The sequence below is a fragment of the Zalophus californianus genome, chromosome 4, assembly GCF_009762305.2.
Source record: "Zalophus californianus isolate mZalCal1 chromosome 4, mZalCal1.pri.v2, whole genome shotgun sequence".
In the NCBI taxonomy this organism is placed as follows: Eukaryota; Metazoa; Chordata; class Mammalia; order Carnivora; family Otariidae; genus Zalophus; species Zalophus californianus.
The window spans coordinates 165,531,730-165,554,219 of NC_045598.1; the positions used below are offsets into that span (position 1 = coordinate 165,531,730).

Consider the following 22,490-nt stretch of genomic DNA (forward strand, 5'->3'; position numbering starts at 1 on the left):
AATGTCACTGAATCTGTGAAGTTGTCATTTTCTTAACAGAGAATAGAATTATTTTATATACAGGTGAGTAACTTCTAAAATTTAATTAAGATGAAACTTCGTATGGTATGTCTTGAAACAAACTAGAATGAAAAAATAATTTTTCAGCCAATAACATCAACTGAGTTTTGCAGTATAGAAAAGATGAGGTGAAAAAAATATTCTGATATCCTAAAATTGTTTGTGTATATTATATATAGTGCCTTCTTTTTGAGTTAGCCCACTCAAAGTCATCCGGACTAATTAAAGATCATTTATAATATGAATACATCCATACTTTCACTTGTCACAAAATATGACTGCAGATGTTTCCTGACATAAGACATTTCAACTTAGGATTTTTTGACTATAAGATAGTGAAAAAGTGATACGCATTCGGTAGAAACTGTACTTCAAATTTTGAATTTTGAGCTTCCTTGGCTAGCGATATGAAGCATGATCCTCTCCTGTGATGTTGGGGAGCCAAATTTAGTTGCAGTGCCCAATCAGCCCTGGGATCACAAGAGTAAACAACCCATACACTTAATGCGTTGTGTACACATACAACCATTTTGCTTTTTACTTTCGGTATAGCATTCAATAAATTACATGGGATATTCAACACTTGATTATAAAATAATCCTTGTATTAGATGATTTTGCCCAACTGTAGTCTAGTGTACTCATTCTGAACATGTTCATGGTAGGCTATGCTAAGCTATGACGTTGGGTAGGTTAAGTGTCTTAAATACATTTTTGGTTTGTGGTATTTTCAACTTATAATAGGTTTATCAGGATGTAACCTCATCATTTAGTCAAGGAAGATCTATATTTACAATCATTTTTTAACATCACTTTATAGATGAGCTGTATACTACATGAGGAGGAACACTGTTCTGAAATTAGTTCTGGGTTTTATACTGACTATGCTGAAACTAGGAATAAAATTGTAGGCAATTTGCCTTTGTTTCCTCACTTATCATATGAAGAGTTTTGATTGAATTAGTGGTTCTCAAATTTTTCATCATGAAATGCTACTTTCATTATAATTCTCAAAGGAAAAAATTTGGAAAATTTCTCTTACAAATAAACTGAATCACTTTCACAATAAGAAATGTATGCTTATTTAAAAAAAAAAAAAAATCAAGCATAGCACCTGCTAATCAGCCCTTCTAATCACCATGAAGTTGCCAGTATGTCACTAGGTTAATTTAATTACAGTGCTAAGCAAATAAAATTGATATTTTTGTTAGCATGTGAGGTCCTGTGATGGGTAAAATTTAATTAAGCTTTTTGAAATAATGAAAATAATGAACTGTCATTATTTTTCTAGGGAATCCCAAAAAGGAATCATTAGGTTACAAGATCAATTCTAGCTCCACAAATCTATGAAAATAGAGAATTTAATTTAAGTAACACATTCCTCTCTCTCTCTCTCCACCCCTATACTTCCCAACCTCCCTCCTTCATTCTTTTTCTTCTTTCTTTCCTTCTACAAACTGTATTAGGAATTTGATACATTCCAGGTATTCATCTGGTTCTAAAATGATCAAGGGAAGGGAAGAGATACCAAGAGAGTAAGTACAAGGATTTCAGGAATGTCAGTACTACGAAGGCCCAAATACAGGAGCCAGTACTGGTGAATTCCTAAATTGTGGAGGGTAGTCTAAATCACATCGGCTTATTCTAAGAAGATTTTTTTGTTTGTTTTGGTCCTGACACTGGAATGATAACAACAATAACAACAAAAGCCTGTCATGGGAAGACTTGACGGGATAATTTTCCACTCAGAGACAACAGCAAATACCATGAACTTAAGGCTGAAAAGAAGATGGTATATTCCCAAAGGCAGTGAGAGAATGTTAAGTATTAAGAAATTAGGGACTTGTATGCCATTGTAAGAAGTTCGAATTTTATTTTCTAATTTATTCTAAGTAAGCAACATAGAGGGAAGATCTGATTTAAATTCAGATCACTTTGCTGTTAATGGATAATATGTCTATGTGCATGTGTGTGCATGCTTGTGTACGTGTGCATGTAGCAAGTTGATTATGGTCATAGTTTGCTGCTATGGCAAGAAATGTGTGACACAGTGGCATGTGGAAGAAAATGAGGTAGATTTCCTGGACCTTTTCCCCACTGGAGCATTCCAAAAATGAAAAAGTTCAAAAATAGCTATTACAGAGCTTCTGCACCAGAATGCACATTTGCAAAGGCTGAAAAGGTAAATACATCAGACCAGAGACTCCGTATTAAGAGCCAAGAGCAGATCCATGCAGAATGAGGAGCTGCCTGGGAGGATATGGAAAGTATAATGAGTACTGAGGTTTAAAAAATATCCAAATGGCTAATTGAAACCAATGTTCCAAATAAATAACAGACGAAGTGATGGGAATGCTAAAAGCTGAGGAACACAGTCCCTGAAAGAAACAGATGCTGTGAGCAGCAGGGAGACGCCAGCGTAGCTGGCACAAATGTGACTGTGAATAATGCTCTTCCGTGACCCTTAAAGCCTATCATACAAGCTGGATTGTATCCAAGATATTCAAAAAATTTTCATCTCTGAAGTTTTAAGGAACAAGAAGGATGCCAAGGCTAAAATGGGGCATAAAAATGAGATTAGGACATTCTACAGAATGACATAAGATGTGTTAATTCTTCAATTAAGAAAATGGACTAATATGTCTAACAAGAAGCATGCATTCATTTGTTAATTCATTTAACAAATACCTATGGAGGGCCTACTATGTGCTAGGCACTGCTATGCTGGGGATATAAAGGGAAAAAGCACGCCCATTCTTCCTTTCAAGGAACTTACATTTTTAAAAGGAGAGAGATACAATAAACCAACAAATTAACAGAGAAAGGAAATAACTGACAGCTAATTGAAGAAAACTTTAAAAGTGGCATAATGGAGAGTTCCTGGTACTTGGACAATGAAGCCTCTTTGAGAAGAAGATGTTTATACTATAACCTAGAAGGGAAGGAGTCAACTATATGAAAGCTGGGAGAAAATATTTCCAGAAAGTTGATGCTGCTGAGGCAAGGAGGAGAAGGGTAGGGATGAGTCTGGTGATACAGGCAAGAGTTGACCATAGAGAGCCAAATAACTGTGTCAGGAAATTTAATAATGCACTTAGAAGCTATAGTAGGGGTTTTGAATTTATATTTTTAAAAAATCACTCCAGTTTTGTATAGAGAAATGATTAAGCAATAGAGTTAGAGGAGAGATCAAAGGGAAGGCTACTGCCATTATAAAACATAGAGATAATATTACTTGATGTTTGGGGAGAATGGATTGATTCAATGGGCAAATCAATAATCACAGGACAATTAAAACTAAGATGAATTTTAAAATAGATCATATTTGCTTAATTTATTGCAAATATAAGTACAAATGTGTGATTGTGCTAGTTATACCCATCAAGGAAATTTTAAAAGCAAACAGTCTATAAATGTGAAATAATGTCCTCTGTTTCATCAGATATGCCCAACTTAATGAACAGATGTACTTCCAGCTACTAGCAGAAACAGGGTTGTGAAAAAGAATAACTGGATGCAAAAGGCAACTGAAAACAGGATGTACTTCATTATTGTTCCAACAATGAAAAATAGAAATAAAGGAAGAATGCTATTTTGTCAGTCTTTTTCATGAAAAATGATCATACAAAAAAAAAAATCATACAATTAATTAGGTAGATCAGCTATGGGACTCCCTGGTATGTTTAAAATGTCAAGGGCGCCTGGGTGGCTCCGTCGGTTGGGCGACTGCCTTCGGCTCAGGTCATGATCCTGGAGTCCCAGGATCGAGTCCCGCATCGGGCTCCCTGCTCGGCGGGGAGTCTGCTTCTCCCTCTGACTCTCTTCCCTCTCGTGCTCTCTCTCTCTCTCATTCTCTCTCTCTCAAATAAATGAATAAAATCTTTAAAAAAAAAAAAATAAAATAAAATAAAATGTCAAGGTACCATGACAGATTCTTTCAAAAATACCACGGGATATAATTATCAAAAACAATTTGGAAATGAATTATATCTGTTTTATAACTGATAAAATTGAGATTTTAAGGGCTGAGAATTTTATGGTTTTGAGGGATGGGGTGGCTGGGTGATAGACATTGGGGAGGGTATGTGCTATGGCGAGTGCTGTGAATTGTGCAAGACTGTTGAATCACAGATCTGTACCTCTGAAACAAATAATGCAATATATGTTAAGAAAAAAAAAAGAAGAAGACGATAGCAGGAGGGGAAGAATGAAGGGGGGGAAATCGGAGGGGGAGATGAACCATGAGAGACGATGGACTCTGAAAAACAAACTGAGGGTTCTAGAGGGGAGGGTGGTGGGGGGATGGGTTAGCATGGTGATGGGTATTAAAGAGGGCACGTTCTGCGTGGAGCACTGGGTGTTATGCACAAACAATGAAACATGGAACACTACATCCAAAACTAATGATGTAATGTATGGTGATTAACATAACAATAAAAAAGCAGCAGTAGAAGCAAAAAAATAACTGATATATTATACAAACAAAATTAATAAATATAAATTTTATATGCACTTATTCCATATAAGATATCTAGATATCAAATCTCCAAAGCACTATTCTCAGTCTGAAGAGGAATATAAATATAAATAAAATTATATAAATAAAATATATAATAAAGTATATATTTTTGAGAGGAGTTATGGAATTTATTAAAATTGGCTACACTCAAAGAAATAATGTGAAAAGAGAAATCATGTCTGAATTGCAATAGAAGGAAAAACACAGGGAAGATGGCGTTTGAGAGATATAAGCAACTGGGGGGTGGGGGCCATGGCGATTAAATGAAAAGCTTTGCAAAGATGAAGAGGTATGAAAGAACACAGAAAATGACAGTTCAGAAATGGTGCAGATAATGTGACAGAAATTGGTAAAAAAAAAAAAAAAAAAAGAACCTTATAAAGGGTAGTGTGAAAGACAGGACACAGTTTGAAGCAGTCATTTGTTTCTCTTCAGACACTGAGACACCACAATTCTAATGGGAAAGATTTGTTGAAGGACTTTAACCTGTCATCTTTTAGCTTTTATCTGTGATTTCCAATTCTAAGTTTCACTTGGAGTTGTGATAAATATTTAATTAAAATTTACATTAGGAAATTTTAAGTAACTGAGGAGTTTAAGTATTTAAGTTCTAAATAATTAAGGTGCCTTAAATAAATAATGAAAGTAACCAAGATAGCCATGACTTAGTTTTAATTCATTAAAAATGCTATGAAATCATGAGGATGGAAGCAGAAATAATCAAATGCAAGGGAGAATCCTTGTCAGCCTTTTTCACATCCTTAACATTTCCAAGATGGAAGTTCTATTCAGGTGATTTGACCTTAAAATATAATTTTAATTGGTCCATGAATTTTGTTATATCTAATTATGTATATATTTATATAATGTATAATATAATGTATCTATGTATATATATATACATAATTAGATATAAATATTTGTTATATCTAATTAACAGGCATATTTGCAGCTGTCTGTACTATTCTATAAAGAAAAATTACTTGTACTATAAAGAAAAACTAATTAGTTTTTCAGCATGGCTGTCACTTAGATATTTTAAACCAAGTTTTGAGGGCAATAAAAAGCTGTTTTGAGTAGATGGGTGAAAAATACCCAGTGGTTTTAGATAGAGGGTAGAAAACCATGAAGAAATTTGTATGAGTACATGTATATATATCCAATATCTTAAATAAATATGTGAACTTTGGGCTAGAGATGAACTCTAACTCAAAAAGGTAAATTCATTCTACTAAATTATAAGCCAATGTAATAGTATTTCTAAATCGTAAAAGAAGTCAATCAAGAGAGTGGTAATATGATAGTGCTGGTTTCTGACAGAAGTCATAGAGCACATTGTTCCTTTTCTTCAGTCATACTATACTGGGTAAGAGCAATGCTGTGACGTCACAAAGAACTAGCTATGGATTTCTATGCCAACACTTTTAGTTGTGAAACCTTCAGGAGACATATTAGTACCATGAATCTTGTCATTCCTAATTTATAAAATGAAGAAAAGAAAACCACTGCATCATGTGTTGTGAGGATGAAATGAAATGTAGGAAAAAAATGTCCGATCCGATACCCGACACGAAATCAATGTTCAGTGGTAAAGGTGAGAAGAAAATGTTGATAGAGTTCATTCAAAGGTAGTGATGAGAAAGAACAAGATTATTTATTCTTCTCTAAGTTAGATTCCAGCTCTTCCATAAACTTGTCACACAAGTTAAAACAATTTTATTAACTAAAACTAAATTTCTAAATTATTTATTCTTGAGCATCTGTTTCACCCACACTCTTTAATTAGTCATTTCACTCGAAGTTGTAATGTGCATTAATGATTTATGATTCTTTGATGAATACCTGTTTTCCCCATGCAACTGTCTCTATGAGATATAGTTGTATGAACATTTATTGTTATGAATGTATGAATAATAGCTAACAATCAGGTGGCAGGTAATTCCTGGCTAGGGAATTTATAACTGCTTGAATAATTTTGTCAGAATTCCATAATACAAAGATGGCAATTTGATAGCCAAAGGGATATAATATCTGCACTTACCTTTAATTTTATATTAGTTGATATTATCAGAGGCTAAAATAGTAATTACATGTTTTACAAGTTTGAGAGTTTGTTCCCTATATTGACTCTCTCCTACCATTTTGGTTGCCACAAAATGGTAAAACTCACAATACAGAAGTTAAAAGAAATTTCCCAGATCCTATAATCCATCTTTTTAAAAGTTTCTTTTATAATGTCATTTCTTGAAAAATTATATATAAATACTTAACTAAACATTATTATATTCACACAAAAAAGTTAAAGTGAAATATAAAGCAAATTCTATTAGAAAGAGCATGGGATTTGGGATAAAATGATTAAAGTTTTGTTTCTACTGGTCCCCATTTTATTTCGGATTTCTTTCTTAGTTTTCTCATTACTACCTTTACTTTGGATAACTTTAATTTATAAATTAAATAATTTGCATTTTTTATAATGCTGAGATGTGTGACTTTTTCCAAACTGAAAAATAACCTTGAGTTTACTAGCATTCCTTGAGAATAATTTAAATAAAGAAGACTTGTAGAGGAATTTATAAGTAAACATTTATCCCCCTTTGCCTTCTCATTATCCTGGAAGAAATATCCTTCCTCTTATCATGAACAAACAAGCAAACAAACGAACAAACAAAAATCTATCCACTTGTGCTCTGTATCGCATCCTATGACCCCTCAAGAACATTCTTTACTCTCCTGTAATACTAATTTCTCTTATTCTATATAGTCATTTATATCATTACAGAAATATAATCTCCAAGGTTGAAAAACAAAAAATAAAGTAAAACCACATCCTGACCCTACATTTCACTTCTAACTACCTTCATACTTCTCTCTTCCTTCTTATCTGAATTTCTTGAAGACATTGTCTACACAACCTATTTTTACTTTCATACTTTATATTTATACCATAAACAAGTTGGTCTAGAGTTCTGCCCAAATTTTACCACTGAAATGACCTCTGTGTTACTAAATCCTATTCTATGTCCTCAACTTACTCATTTGACAAATATTTACTGTATATTTACTATATGCCAAGAACTCTCCCAGTGATGGAACATGTAGGAGATAGCAATGTAGAAAATAGTCAAGTATTCCGTTTTTAGGAAGCTTACATTCAGATGATGAATAGCATTATGAAAAATTAATAATTCTAAAGTGTAGCTGAATGCCAGGAAAGATGCAATTTTAAATACATAGTAGAGAAGACCCCACTGAGAAAGTGAGATTTAAGTGAAGATATGAATATATTAGAGATTGAGCCACGCAAATACCCAAAGGAGGAATTTTCCAGGAAAAGTGAATGCAAAGGCCCTAAGCAGGCACTTAGGACACTTTGAGAAGGAGCAAGCATGCTGCTATGGCAAGAGAAGATATGGGGAAAGAAAAAGTTAAGTCAGCCAGGTAAAAATGCTAGATCAATAATAAGTCAATTAATAAGTAATAATAAGTAAATTAGACAAGATTTTGCTCTTGATTGAGAAAGAACCCCTGCATGGTTCTGAGCTGAGGAATGACAGTTATCTGGCTTAAGATGTTTAAAATATCATTTTGGCTGCATCATTTCTAAGAGACTATGGAAAGCCAAGGATGGAAGTAGGGAGACCTTTTGGGAAGCAGCAGCAATGATCCATGCAAGAGGAGTGGCTAGAATGTAGGTGGTTGCAATGGAAGGGAGCAGTTGCATCATGGATATTTTGAGGTAGAGTTGATCATGACTTGTTGATATAAAATGTGATAAAAAATGAGGAGACAGGGATGATTTCAAGGATTCATTCTGAATAAATGGAAAGGAAGAACTGTCATTTGCTGATATGAGAAGACTGGAAGGAGCAGCTTCTGGGAGAAGGTATCAGTTCAACTACGGAGATATCAAGTGTGAGAAGCACATTAGAAATCCAAGTGCAGAGGCTGTAGAGGTGCTGCCTATGTCAAGCTGGTGTTCAGGGCGGATCTGAGCTGGCGATGTAACTTTGGGAGTCATCAACAGAATATTCAAATCCATAGGACTGCATGAGATGACCAAGAATCTTTGGGCAAAATGCCTGACTGGAGATCAGAAATTTGAGAAGAAACAAAGGAGACTGAGGAGGAATCATCATTGAGGTAGAGGATAAGCAGGGGAGGGGCATTCTAGAGGCCAAATGCAGAATGTGTTTCAGTGAAGAAGTAAACATCAACTCTGTCAATTTCTGTTAATAGGTTCAATAATACAAAGACAGAAATAGTGACCTCTAGTCGTTGTAAGGGTAGAGACTCACTGGAAGTGATCCAAGAGAGAATGAGGTAAAGGGAACTGGATATAATGAATATGAAAAAATTCTTCTGAGAATTTCCTGAGAAGGAAAGCAGAAAAGCTTTCAGTGTATGTCATACATTGACCACTCCCTTCTTGAAATAATCTGCTTTCAGAGCTTGTACAAAGCCATTCTCTTCTAGTTTTCCACCTCCTTTATTAATAGTTGGAAGATTCTTTTCAATCTATTGTTGGCTCCTGCTTGTCTGCATAGAATTTAAATAGTGAGTTTCTCAGGGCTCAATCCTGGGTTGTCTTTTCTCTAACTTTGCACTTTTGTGTCTTTTGAAGGAACTCATCAAATCCCAGGGATTTAAATTGCTCTCTTTATGGGGTGAATACCAAATGAAACTCCAGTTTAGAACTCTTTGTGAGCTTCAGACATAAGATATGAATCTTCCTTTTTTATATATCTATATGATCATTTTGGTGTGACACAAATATACTCTGGAACTCAAATACAACAGGCCTCAAAGACCACTTTTTCCTTCTTTCCACTATAAAGCATTTTCTTCTTTGAATCTTTTGTTTCTTACCAAGAGAATTTTAGAGATCATTTCTAATTTTTTTCTTTTCCCTTATAACAACAACCAGTTAATCAGTAAATCCTGTCCATTTCAACGCAAATTTATATCAGATCTGTCTTCCTTTCATTTTTATCTCCTTATCCCAATTCAGGCAGTGTAACACAACCCTTTTTCCCACTTTCATCCTTTTCCCCCTACAGTACATTTTCTACACGGATGTGGAAAAAAAAGAATCACATTGATTAAGATTAAATCACATTGCCCTTCTCTCTTGCATAAAATTCTTCTATGTATCCTTTATCATTGCCTGAGATCATGAACCTATACTACTGTAGGCTATTCTCACCCAATTCTGCTATGTTTCAGCCACATGGGTATTTTTTAGGTTCTTCAAACTTTTATGCTTTTTCTTCTGCACGACCTGTGTTCATTCTGACCGGCCTGTTCTCCTTAATCCAACTCCTTTGGCACTGCCTCTACTCCACTCTTCTCATACTAAACTTTGGTTCGTCTATTCATCACTCCACCAGGGAGGTATGTTAGTTGCATATCTAACTAACCTAGGTTTTACATCCCCTACCTTATTCTCTATTCCAGGCCCTTCCATTCTTTCATTCACAGCAGACATCCACATTTATATTTCCTTTTTTTCTTTCAGTCTGTTTAATACATATGTGTGTGTGTACACACACACACACACAGTTTAATTTTATTTCACAGTCCCTCAGCTACATTTCAACAACCAAGAAGGCAAGGACTTTGCTCCTCTCCTTTACTGTCATATCCCCTAGCGAAGTACATAGAACAGCCTCAATAAATGTTGGATGAATGAATGAATGGACAGTTAAAGGACTATTATGGGCAGTTCATGGTGGGACTGCAGGAGTGAGCTGAATGTGTCTCTTAAGGAACTTCATTAATTAGAGGGGGACCTACAAATACCTAAGAGACAAAATAACTTAGGTGGCCAATAGAAGTATAAAGTGTTAGGCAGAAATGTATAACAATATGAGCTGACTTTTTTTTAGTTCTCAGAATGTAAGTCAATGTGTTAATTCCTTATAAACAATTTCATTTACTACAACTCTTTGAGATATGGTATATTAACATCTCTATTGTACAGTTGAAGAAAATAAGTTTATGAGGATCCTATAGCTGTTCAAAGATGAAAACAGAATTTGAACCTAGGCCTCCTTTTTCCAGAGTTTTCATTCCTAACCATGAATCATAAAAAAAAATCATCACTCACAAATTATATTTAAATATTTTATATTTTCTTCTTATATATGCTATTATTTTCACTTATGTTAAACTATGGATCTTTGTGAAAACAAAAAATAAATGTTCACTCATGGAGAAGGGAAAACACTGAATAAACTATGAGACATTTTTAATGAGGCAATCGGATTTAATTAAAAAGAAATCTTGAAATAATCTTTTGCACCTAAATGTGTGTTTGCTTAAGTACCATATTGAATTTAACTTTGTTGTGTTGATAAGAAAACTCCAGGTCAGATGTTAGGGAGTTGAAGAAAGATTCAATTAGACACTAATCAGATTGGGCTCAAGGTCTAAAAAATGATTTAGTTTGACTAGGTTATACCTTTTATCATATATTATACATCCTCTTTCTTGTGTTTCCTAACATTTATTGTTAAGAGATACAGATTTTCCTGTCAAATTTTTACTTAGGGAACATGACATTATTCATCTGACACCTATCAAAACTGACATAAGTATTTATATGGATTTCCAGTTTGTGAAAAATATTTAAATAATTACATGAGGTTATAAATCATGGTAAGTGTGAGAGGTAGTGGGAACTCAAAACCTGCTATTATATTTAACAACTTAATAGAAATTAACTTGTATTGAAGTTACTAATTTTTCCTTGTTTGCTGACTTTTTCTTTATATATTTGTCCTTCAAAAATTGATCTTTATTTTGCACCGTATAAAAACCAGAGTGCCCTATTGTGTGTTAGCAAACACCTTCCTTGTTACTGTTTTTTCTGTGGTATTTTTAATAAGCGTTTTTGCCAGTTACCTAAACTAAAATATGGATAGTATTAATTTTATCTAACAGTTGAGATAAACTATTAAGACAATGAGGATACCTTAGCTGTAAATATTCTATGTATTAATAAAAACCAACATAGGCTCTGAGAAAAAAGAATACAGAACAAAGGATTTGAGGAAAGGGGAAGAAAGAACAAATTTAGGAATTTAGATTATTTAGTGAGATATTTTTAGGAAAGAAAAATGAATAAAAAGCATAATTGTGGAACAAATGGGAAACCAAGATTTGAGTCCAGACATTCTGCTTCTAGAAATACTACTTACTCCTATGCTATAGTATCTAGAAATCAGTATTACTATTATCTTCAAATTACATCACATAAGAAATTGTATATTTCAACAAAGCATAAATAAAATCTAATTAATATATGTGTCACAGAAATACAGGCTTAACAACATATCTCTACCACTTCTATGAAGACACTGGCCTCAGATGTAAAATATTTATTTTCCAACTCCTATATTTATGCTATACATTTAAGCTCCCCATTCTCCAAAAACGTAAAAAGTAATGACAGAAATACACTGTAACAAAACAATTTATTTCAAAAAGGATGTCACTTTTTCCTTTTTTTTCCTTTTTGGTTTTGTTGACATCATGTTGATTAAAGAAGCCCTTGGATATAGACATTTTTGTAAAGTTTTCTATTAAGTTTGTACCACTTTTAAAATGTGTTTTTCTCTAAGTACCAAGATACCAAGGAATAAAAAACCTCTTGCAGGGTATGAAACAAATTGCTCCCATTCAGATTCAGATTGATTTTGGCCTACAGCCCTACTTATCATTTAATTAAATGGGAGTGCATTATGCAGAGCTGTTAAGGAAGTGGTGTAGCAAAAAAAGCAAAGAAATGTAGCATGAAAATACATTGTAAATTATATAGAAAGAGTTTTCACAGGAAGATGTGAGTATTGCAGGGCCATCTATACACAAAGTTATACTAAAAAGCATTCAACATACAAAGAGAAAACATGAGTGAAAACAGAAGAGTTGTGGGACAATGTAGAGGAAAGCTTAAAATATTGGGTCCTTTATTTGTCAAATAAAGTTGTCATGAAAAAGGACCTTGGCCTCATTTCCTTTACCTCTAGTTAGTAGTGGTAGGGAAATCATTTCAGAGCATTTAGCATTAGATTTAGTCTTTTGCTTTGTTTTTTTCTTTCAAGGTAAGTTAATAGCTGTGGCATCCATAGAACAACTCAATTGAAAAAGTTAAAAATTTAAATCTGTGGACCAAGAAATAACTTTAGTTTATTTTAGCAACTGTTATTCAGAATTTTAGGGAAAGCAGGTAAATGAATTAGAGGCCAAATTTCTAATTTACTGGTTAAAGTATTTATTTGTGGTTGGCAATATTTAGTAAACATTATTTAAAGATATAAACAATAAGTAATAAAATTGTCAAACTTTATTTTAAGATTTTATTTATTTATTTGCGAGAGAGAGAGAGCACAGCAGGGAGGAACAGAGGGAGAGGGCCAAGCAAACCCCTTGCTGAGTGCAGAGCCCAACATGGGGCTTGATCCCATGACCCTAAGATCATGATCGATAAATTCTGCTTTCTCTTCTAAAAAAAATTTAAAAAATAATAAACGAATGAAGGTCATCTTAGGACAGCTGTACGTTGACATACTCATGAAATATAAACTATGTGATTTAAATTAAGACCATATAGAAATCAAGTTCATCTGATTAATTCTCATTTAGAGTCAGAGCTGCACAATAGTGCCCCTAAAAATTTATCCTCATAACCATGTATACAAATTTTGAAAAATATATAAACACGTTCTCAAATGTTCTGTCATCATCTGCAAATCATTTATGGAAAGTCATTGATGTACCGTTTAAAAAAGAAATGACATCATTCAAGATTTAAAAAATTACCTAAAAAGAGTGTAATGATTATATAATCAAACTTCATTTTCTTTATGAGTAAATTAAGATTCAAGGCATTCAGCAATTTTTATATAGTTAACCAGAGACATAACTGGGATTCAGTATATAACTTTAGATCTTCATCTTAATATTAGTGTTTCTCCTAATTTCTCTTATTGAAACAAACAAACAAACAAACATATTTGAAGTTTACAGTTTCCTATACCATACATTCAATCTAGCCTCTAGAAACTTCCAACTATTGTCTGATTTTGCATTATCTATTCCTTGTTGGCTCTTCATATTTAATTTATGAACTATGCAATATCACAGGAGTTAAATCACAAAAATGTGAGAGGTAGATTACTGAGAGAGAAAATTTACAACTAAAAGAAGAGAAAGATGCAAACCATACATACAAATATTATACCAAGTATTGAAAATGATAAATATAGTCCCCATTGGCTCTCACATACTCTGGCAAAGTATAAAGATTGATTTTGGCAAGTATGTAAACATTTCAATATATGTATGCATATGTGTGTGTGGAATGTATACCAGGAGGTTAGAATGGGGCAATTCCTGATTTAGCTTCAATGGAAGCATTAATTTAGCAGACATTAAGAGTTAAAAGAATGTATGACAGATTAAGCTTCTTATAGGAATCATTTTCAAAAGAAATGTAGGGGAATCTATTTTGGGACTGTTGGACCCTTCAGATACAGCAAATATGTAAAAAGGGGACAGAGGGAAGTGAAGGAGATGGTTGAGATTATTTCCTTTGAGAGAACCCTTGTAGATCTCTGAGTACCCCTTCCCTAGACTTTTTGAGGGAATGGTGGAAGAATGATACCTTCCGGTGTTAGTCTCGTGATTCAATGGGATCACTCAGTTATGAAATTTGTTTCATGCAGTTGGCACATAAAAAAGACTGGTGTCTATTCATGTCTGAGAAAGCTAAAGTCGAAATTACACAGGAATAAGATAAAACTGACATCTGTTGAGGAAATTCAGAGGGTGAGAGAAGAGAATGCCTCTGTGTGGAGATAAGTCCTCTTTTTGTGTTTCTCAGAGCAAAAAAGACAAAAAAAAAAGAGCATACCAATTTCCGGTTCACCAAGGAGGATCACGGGGTTTGGAGATTTAAAATAGCATCTTTTGGGGATCTGTAAAGGAGACTACTTGAGGAGTAAAGACTACCTTAGCAGAAGAAGGCTGGGGGTTTCAAATGGCTGGAGACCAACTCTGGAAAGTGTCCATTTAGAATACAGATGCACCCCCTAAGGAAAGAGACTGTAGAAGAAATTGACCCAGTTGGAATCCCTGAAAAGGCCCCAGGACTGCCCATGACAGAGTCAGCCTGAAAATCAGGACCAGAGAGTATGTAGCCGGTTTAGGACTGAGGTCAAGACCAATCTCTTTACCTCTTCTCTGCTCTACCTCTGTTTGATCTCAGCGAAACCTAAAACAGCAGCAAATAAGGAGTTTAGAAGAAAAAGGAAGATACAAGATGGAGAGACAGAAGAGTCAGTTTCAACCCTCTCTTTTATTTGCACAAGTACCTGGCTAATAAGTGCTAGAATGGGAGAGAGGGAAGAACTTAACATTCAGTGACATTTAGTATTCTGATTAATAGCTGGGGCTTGGTATACTAATTATAGAATTGAAACTGTGTGTCTAGTTTTAAGGATGAATTGCATCCCTCCAAAATTCATATGTTGAAGTCCTACCCCCAGTGCCTCAAGGTGTGACTGTATTTAGGGATAAGTTGTTTAAAGACGTTCAGTTAAAGTGAGTACTTTAGGATGGGCCCTAATCCAATATAGCTGATAACCTTATGAGGAGAGAAATTTTAGACATGGAAAGACAGAAACCAAGCCTGAGTGTGCACAAGGGAAGGGCCATATGAGGGCACAGCAAGGAGGTGACCATCTGCAAGCCAAGGAGGAAGCCTCATAGGACATCAAACCTACCTACATCTTGATCTTGGGACTTCTACACTCTAGAATTTGTGAAAAATAAATTTCTGTTGTTTAAGCCATCCAGTCTGTGACATTTTATTATGGCAAACCTAGCAAACTAGTTCACCAGGGTAATGTGATCACAAGAGCTGAGTTGTCATCCTGGGAAAGATGTATGTTGAGGGTATTTTTCTTCTGGAATAAATTCTGGAAATTATTTATTAGAATCTGTTAGTATATCCCACAGTGAAAACTAAAAGAAATCTGAGGCTTTCTTAAAACTTAACATGCATTTGGATATTTTGCTTTTTGCATATGGGTACCACACTGCCTGAATCAAAGAATGAATATCCATACATAGAAAATGAAATGATGGAACATATGAAATCATGCTTCAGGTAGATGATCAGAACATACTCAATCAGAAACATTCATCCCACTTCGTAAATACAAACTTACACTTTCTCAATATCTTTGTGGTAGGGAAAAGACAGATCTGTCCTACATGTCTGGCAGAGTAACCATGCTGAAGAGACCCACAAAAAGGAAAAAAAAAAAAAAGAAGAGAAAAGAAATTAGTTTTCAAAGAAAATAATGTTTTAAAATTTTTAAAAGGGGAATGTCAAAATTTTGTTGAATGCTTTTATTTTATGGATTTATTTTAAGCTGCATATGGTGGAGAGGAAATCATAATTTTTCAAATAATTATAGATTCTAACATTATGAAATAAAGGGAGATCCTGCAGGATAATGATCATGTACAGTAAGTCATAAAAAATTAGTGGACAGTAACACAAAGTTGAGGAACAATGGGAAAAATGATACTATATTATATTCTCTCAGCTTACTTATTGTGATTTTTTTGAAAATATTTTCTTATTTCTTACTATTGGAGAACACTAACTCAGGTGTCATAGGAGGGCTGTCCACTGCACCTGCCGAGGCTGTAGCCCCTGGCCACTTGTGGCTTTTGAGAATTTGAAATATAGCTAGTAAGACTGAAAAACTGAATTTTTAATTTCATTTTATTGTAACTAATTTTAATTTCAACTTAGAAATAGGTAGCATGAATTATTTTCCATTAAATGCAATCTTATTGTTTTGGTACTACATTTTAACTGTTGCATTATGTAATATGTAGTTTTTTAGTGAAAGTGTTGGAAGCATACATAATGATGTGTTTATTGGAATATTTTATGCACACAGTAAGAATTACAGTGAAATCTAAGTAAATAACCGTTGCTAATACATTGAAATGTTGTACTTATTATTATTATAAGTAAATTATTCTTCTAGCCTGTTAAAAATCAACTCGTCCCATTGAAAATTTAATGTTAAGTATGAGTTGTTCTGTAAGTATAAAATACATTTAGATTTTTGAGACTCAATTGAAAAATATAATGCAAAGTATATCATTAATATTTTACATTACTGTTGAAATGTTAATATTTTGGACATAATAGTTGAAGTTAATTAAATTTCATTTTGCTTGTTTCTTTTACGTTTTTATGTGGCTATAAGGAAATGTAAAAGTGTGTGTGTGTGTATTACCACTGTGAGAAACTTTTGTGACTTACTGGCATTGCAAATAGTATATTAAGCCAAATAATTTTAGACTCAGGAAAAGTCTATTTTTCCATTATCAAATGATCTCAAGGTCCTGAAATATTAAGGAATCCATTCAAGTTCACAGAGTGGAGGCTGTAGCCAGATTTACCAACTTCTAGCCCAGTGTTCTTTCCAGAACAATACTTGTACAAAGGAAATTTTATTCTTGGTAATCTCTCTTTCACTACCTTTGCAATCTGAGGTTTTATTTTTATTTCTTATTTAAACATCTGCCTCAGGAAAGAGTTAGCTGGCTTTCTGTTATGTTGATAAACTAGAAAGATAAGTATTTTCTTGGAAATTCAACGTAAGTTTAGGAACACAAAATCTGGAGGCCCATGTTAGTTACGGAAACTCTAACAAGTACTTGTTATGTTTTCTGTAGGAAAGAAGGATATATGCCAATGCAACAAAGTTGCTTTCTTGTTAGATCAACAATATAATGTTTTAATTTGACCTTTTCCAACAAAAATACACTGGGCATAATAAAACTATTGCCTTTCCTAAGAAAGGTTTTGTACTTCTCTCACCTTAGCTGCTTTATAGCTACAGATTCCTTCTTGGGTTTTCCAGTAACAGTCAGTAGTACCTGATCTAATAAAAAATCAGCCTATATCAGCAGATGATTTTGTTGTTTGTTTCACCCCGTAGACATATGGTAGAGCAAGGAAGATACTCTGCTGGTATCTCACATGGTTAATTTGTAAAACAATTGTCTGTTAAATATTTGATATAGCTTACTGGGACTAATTTTCATTATAATATCTACCGTACTGAAACCTGTGTTAAACGGAATCCTTTTTTTTAAAATCAACAAACAAGCACTTACATTATGTAATCAAATAAATACGAGTCTCCAACTAATTATCGTGAAAAGTTGAGATATTTTCATTTCAAATAATACCCCTATTATACATAACATGCTTGAAATTGCCTTCCAAGTCATTTTTAGCAAAACAATAAGGATGGTAATGCTTCTCCTGCTGCTGCTGCTGCTGCTAATAGTAATAATAGCTAACATTTTATATAATGCTTACTCTCTGTCAGACAGTATTCAAAGTGCTGCCCATATACTAACTAACTTAATAACTGACATCATTGTTTTATGAACATGTCACTTCTAATCAAGGACAGGGTATTTCCACAATTTTCAGTTACTTTTTTCCACCAAATTTGATTCTCAATGAATTTTAGCCTTTTCTGAAAATAACAAATCTATTCTACAAATTTGCAAATTTGAGGATAACTAAGGTTGGAGTTCATAGCGGATTTAGAACAGGCTTTAAAAGCAAAAACTCTTCAGGGTTCAGACCTGGTTCTGCTATTTTCTGTGACCTTAGTCTTCATAGTTTTTTTCAACAAGGCTGCCCTTAGCTCAAACAGGACATCTGAGTGAATCAGACAAATAAGCCCCTTTCTCTAGGTGATGTGGGATCAGGCATGGGCTGATCCAGATGTGAACAGCCCCCACTTGCCACCTAGCCTGAGTGCCCTCGTGCAAGGCAGGCCTGCATCACTTGTCCCAGGGTCTTTGTTTCTCATTTGGTAAAGTAGAGATGGTAATACAATCTCTGGGATATTGCGAGGAGTACATGAGACAATGTGTATGCAAATACTTTGTAAATTGTGACACATGCATATGAACTTATTCATTCATTTGTTCAGCATTTATTTGGCACCTATAAAATGGTAAACTCTGGTGATGCAGGGTTAAAAGGACACAGTCACTGTCTTTAGGGTGTCGCAAATTATAAAACCAGGTAACTATAAAACAATGCAGAACTCGTTGTCTAGCTTTTTAATAGTAAATAGAATATTTATATTGCTCATATCTTTTAATTTGCACAGATATGTGTTATTCTTTTAAGTAAACAATACATCTTTTTAAAGTCATCCAATAGTAATAGACAGTAGTATTTTTTGCTGGTCACATTGAATTTGTCATGAACCAGAAGGTCTGAGTGATATTAAGAACACCGAGTAACAGCTGGTAGGGACTAGAAACTGAATTGTGAGTGCTGGTCACTGGTAGTATGTAGAAGGAGGTGCCCTGTTGTGACAGATATGAGCCAATTGTTGTATTTTGAGGCAATCCAGAAAGAGATAAGTCAGGTCAGGAGTCAGAAGGCAGTGCACATGCTCTTGGCCCAATGAGAGTGGCTAGTTATTTTCCAATCACACTATTTCAACATTTTAATAACCTGTACCGCAATAGTACATAGACTATCATAGTTTTATACCATAGATATCACATCACCATTCTAACCTACAACTACTCTGCATCCCTTATTACTCAAGTCAGATGCCAAGTATTCTGAGAGTTTTCCTGGACCATGTATTCTCCTTCACTTCCCATATGAGCTTGTATTTTTTAAATTATAATACTTCATAAATTGTTTTTCTTGTCATGGAATATTCACTCATCTTTTCACACACTAGACAGGAAACTCTGAATTCAGGGACCGAACTGAACTGGACTGAACTCAGGACTGTGTAATTTGCAGAGCCTAGCTCAGTGTCTGCTACAAAGTAAGTGCTCATTAGTATTTTTGTTGAACAAAATTGGACAGACAGTAAATGATGGAATAAATAAATGTGTCATAATAATCTCAAATGGGGCTTTGATCTAAAAAATTATTTTAGTTTAATTAAATAACATTAGCAATATGCCTCATTTATACTTCAGTTAATTACATAACTGAAGAAAGATCAGAATATGTAATAATAAATTTATTGTCACATGAAGCCAATCCTACCATTTATACCTTCTAGGATCATTTCCCAAAAGGTGTCCTGAGGAAGAGCAGGTCCTAAATAAGCTTAAAAGGTATCATTTGCTTAAATTGAATAATTCAACTTAAATTTGTTTAACCCAATGATTGTGGAGTTTTTGGGCCCCAAAATTGACCCTGTGTGACCACCATTGCCATACAACTTTAAACTTAAGGAAAATCCTTTTTTTTTTTATCATTTGAAGGAACTTTTGCTGAATTGCCTTTAACTATTTCTGGATATCTGTGATTTTGAATTAAAAAGTCTAGGGATTTTAATTCTGTGATGTTATTTTCGAATGGCATGGCAAAACTACCTGTGAAATGAATGCAAGGTCCACAAGCATTGCCTCAGACTCCATTTTTCATACTGACATGGAAGAATCAATCATATACAGTGTGTTTGATTGCTTGTACTTGTTGTGCCTGATGGAATAAGCCCTTTGAAGGCGATCTTGTGCAATTATTAAATCCTTACTAAAGACAAAATCACCTGTTCAGTATACTTGTCATTGCCACAGAATTTATAAAACACTGAATTCTGTTTGCTAAACACCAACTTAATCACTTATCTTTTGTTATATGCTCATTCCTTAGGTGATGTAACGAAATTGCCCTCACTAGGTAAATGTTAGCATTTAAGAATTCTTAATATGAGTAAAACTCTCTCATATATATTTATATACAAATGAATACTAAATGGAACAATACTGAATCACCATGAGGTACGACCATAAAATGATGGCAATTTTTGTAATCTACCAGATGTACTTTGAAATACAAGAAAATCAAACAATTATAAACAAAAGTGTTATTCATGAATTCATTACATTATAAAATTTTAAAATACTTGATAGAAATTATATTAACTGAAAATACTAACCCAAAGTTGGTTGGGATAAGATAGTAAATATTATAGACTTACATATTTTTTAAAAAAAAATCAATTTGTGATTGTAAATGTAGCTTAAAAATTATTAAATCTGTACAGAATATATTTTAAACTTATGTAGGAAATATAATATGTGTATTTCTTTGATGAGATCAGTTTTGAATTTAATAATAGCTGGACTATTTTGAAAATCTAAAACATTTGTATTTCTTGTTACTATTAATCTTGATACTGTGGACTTTCCTCATTCTTTGAGCCCTTGGGGATCCCTTTGATTTCAGAGAGTTCTTATACAACTTTGACTGAATACTACATTTTTTTAACGTTCATATCTAGATATTAGTCTTAAGAGTTATGTTATGGTGAAAGAGAATATGAAATATAAATTTCAAACAGTTTCTTTTTCAGATCAGGAGGCAAACCTGGAAGACATAGTTAATAGAGCTTTACAAAACCTATGATTAGTAAAAACTAGGACATGACACAAAAAAAGCTTTCCCACTGTCTGATAGGAACAGAAAGTGTAAGCTGCCCTATTGTGTAAAAACTCTCATGGAGGATGGAAGTTAGATATAGTATAAGCATCTATATAAATTTGTTAAACTATACTTTCTATAGGAATTAAGTCTGAAATCATACATCATTCACTTATGGAAAAATGTAAGCCCCTGAAAGATATACCCAGATTCAGCAGAGCACCAGAATCATATGTGTGCAGCAAGTGGGTAGTTTTACACTTTACTAACCGATGGGTATTGGGTAGCAGATAAGTAGGAGTGAATTAACACAGAGCCAGGACCCTGCCATGGGGTCATTATGGTAAGGGAAAAAGAGAATTTATAGTAGAAAATGAGGCTTAAAGAGCTTTAGCTAAAGAGTAGATGGGAACACAGAGCAAAAGGTGTCACAGAGTAGAGTCAGAAAGGTGGACACCTGACCATCCTTAAAGAGCATATCACAAGTTGCCTAGTGGATACCACCAATAGATGTCTACAGGATTCCTAGTTACCAAGAAGTGACATCTCCATGGAAACTGGTTCATATTTATGAATCAGAGCAAGGGTTTAGATATGAACAGGCCATATCTGTCCCGTATTTTATCCCAACACTACTAGGTCTCACAGGCTATCACTTATATCTAGAAATTTTCTTTAAAAAAGAAGGAAGTGATCTAAAACCTGAAAGTTTGAGCTTTTGCCCCAAGGAAGTTGAGTTAACACAAAAGAGATGTTTTTCCTAGAAGAGACTGGCAAGTTTATCTTATCATTAATAGGAAAGCATGAGCCAAATTAAAATGTTATACCAAAATGATTTTTTTTTCAGTTGTACAGTTGTCAAGCACTATATTTTAAACCTACTACTCTATGTTTTAGAAAGTATCACCATTGGATATTTGATAATTATCTCCTACTCATAGTAGTTGCTGTATTTGAAAATACTAATCTAAATCATAATCATTTTGCTAAGATATTTCTGGATTCTTACAAATTCTATGAGATTATAACATAAGGTTAATATAATTTCCCTTTCACTTTTTAAGATATATCGACAAACGGTTTATATAAATGGATTAAACACCAGCCTAAGAAAGAACACTTAGCAAACCATAAAGATTTTATTTTAAGCATTATTTTTTTAAAGAAACAACCAAAATACTGGCTTAAGAGAAAAACACTTAGCAACTGAAAGCCTTAAAGATCTTTCTTTAAATAATAATAAATGATATTTTCCTTCTCGACTATGTCAGAATCATTCTAATATCAATGTTATGGAGATTGATTCAATTCCTAGGAAAATAATGAAAATTTTATAACAGAATCTCCATATCATCTTTAATATAGTGATTTCTGTGACTACTTCTTAAGT

At 33.7% G+C, this 22,490-nt stretch overlaps 1 protein-coding gene and 1 long non-coding RNA gene across 7 annotated transcripts in view; one reads left to right on the top strand and one right to left on the bottom strand.

Moving 5' to 3' along the window:
* CSMD3 (CUB and Sushi multiple domains 3) overlaps positions 1 to 22,490 on the bottom strand; it is a 1,160,406-nt gene that overhangs the window by 731,731 nt on the left and 406,185 nt on the right. The window lies entirely within an intron of this gene.
* Positions 6,026 to 22,490, top strand: part of LOC113911807 — a 64,438-nt gene continuing 47,973 nt past the window's right edge. For all 3 annotated transcript variants that reach the window (XR_003516601.1, XR_003516600.1, XR_003516602.2), the window contains exons 1-2: positions 6,026 to 6,172; positions 19,401 to 19,490. This is a non-coding gene — a long non-coding RNA (uncharacterized LOC113911807). The remainder of the gene's footprint in view (positions 6,173 to 19,400; positions 19,491 to 22,490) is intronic.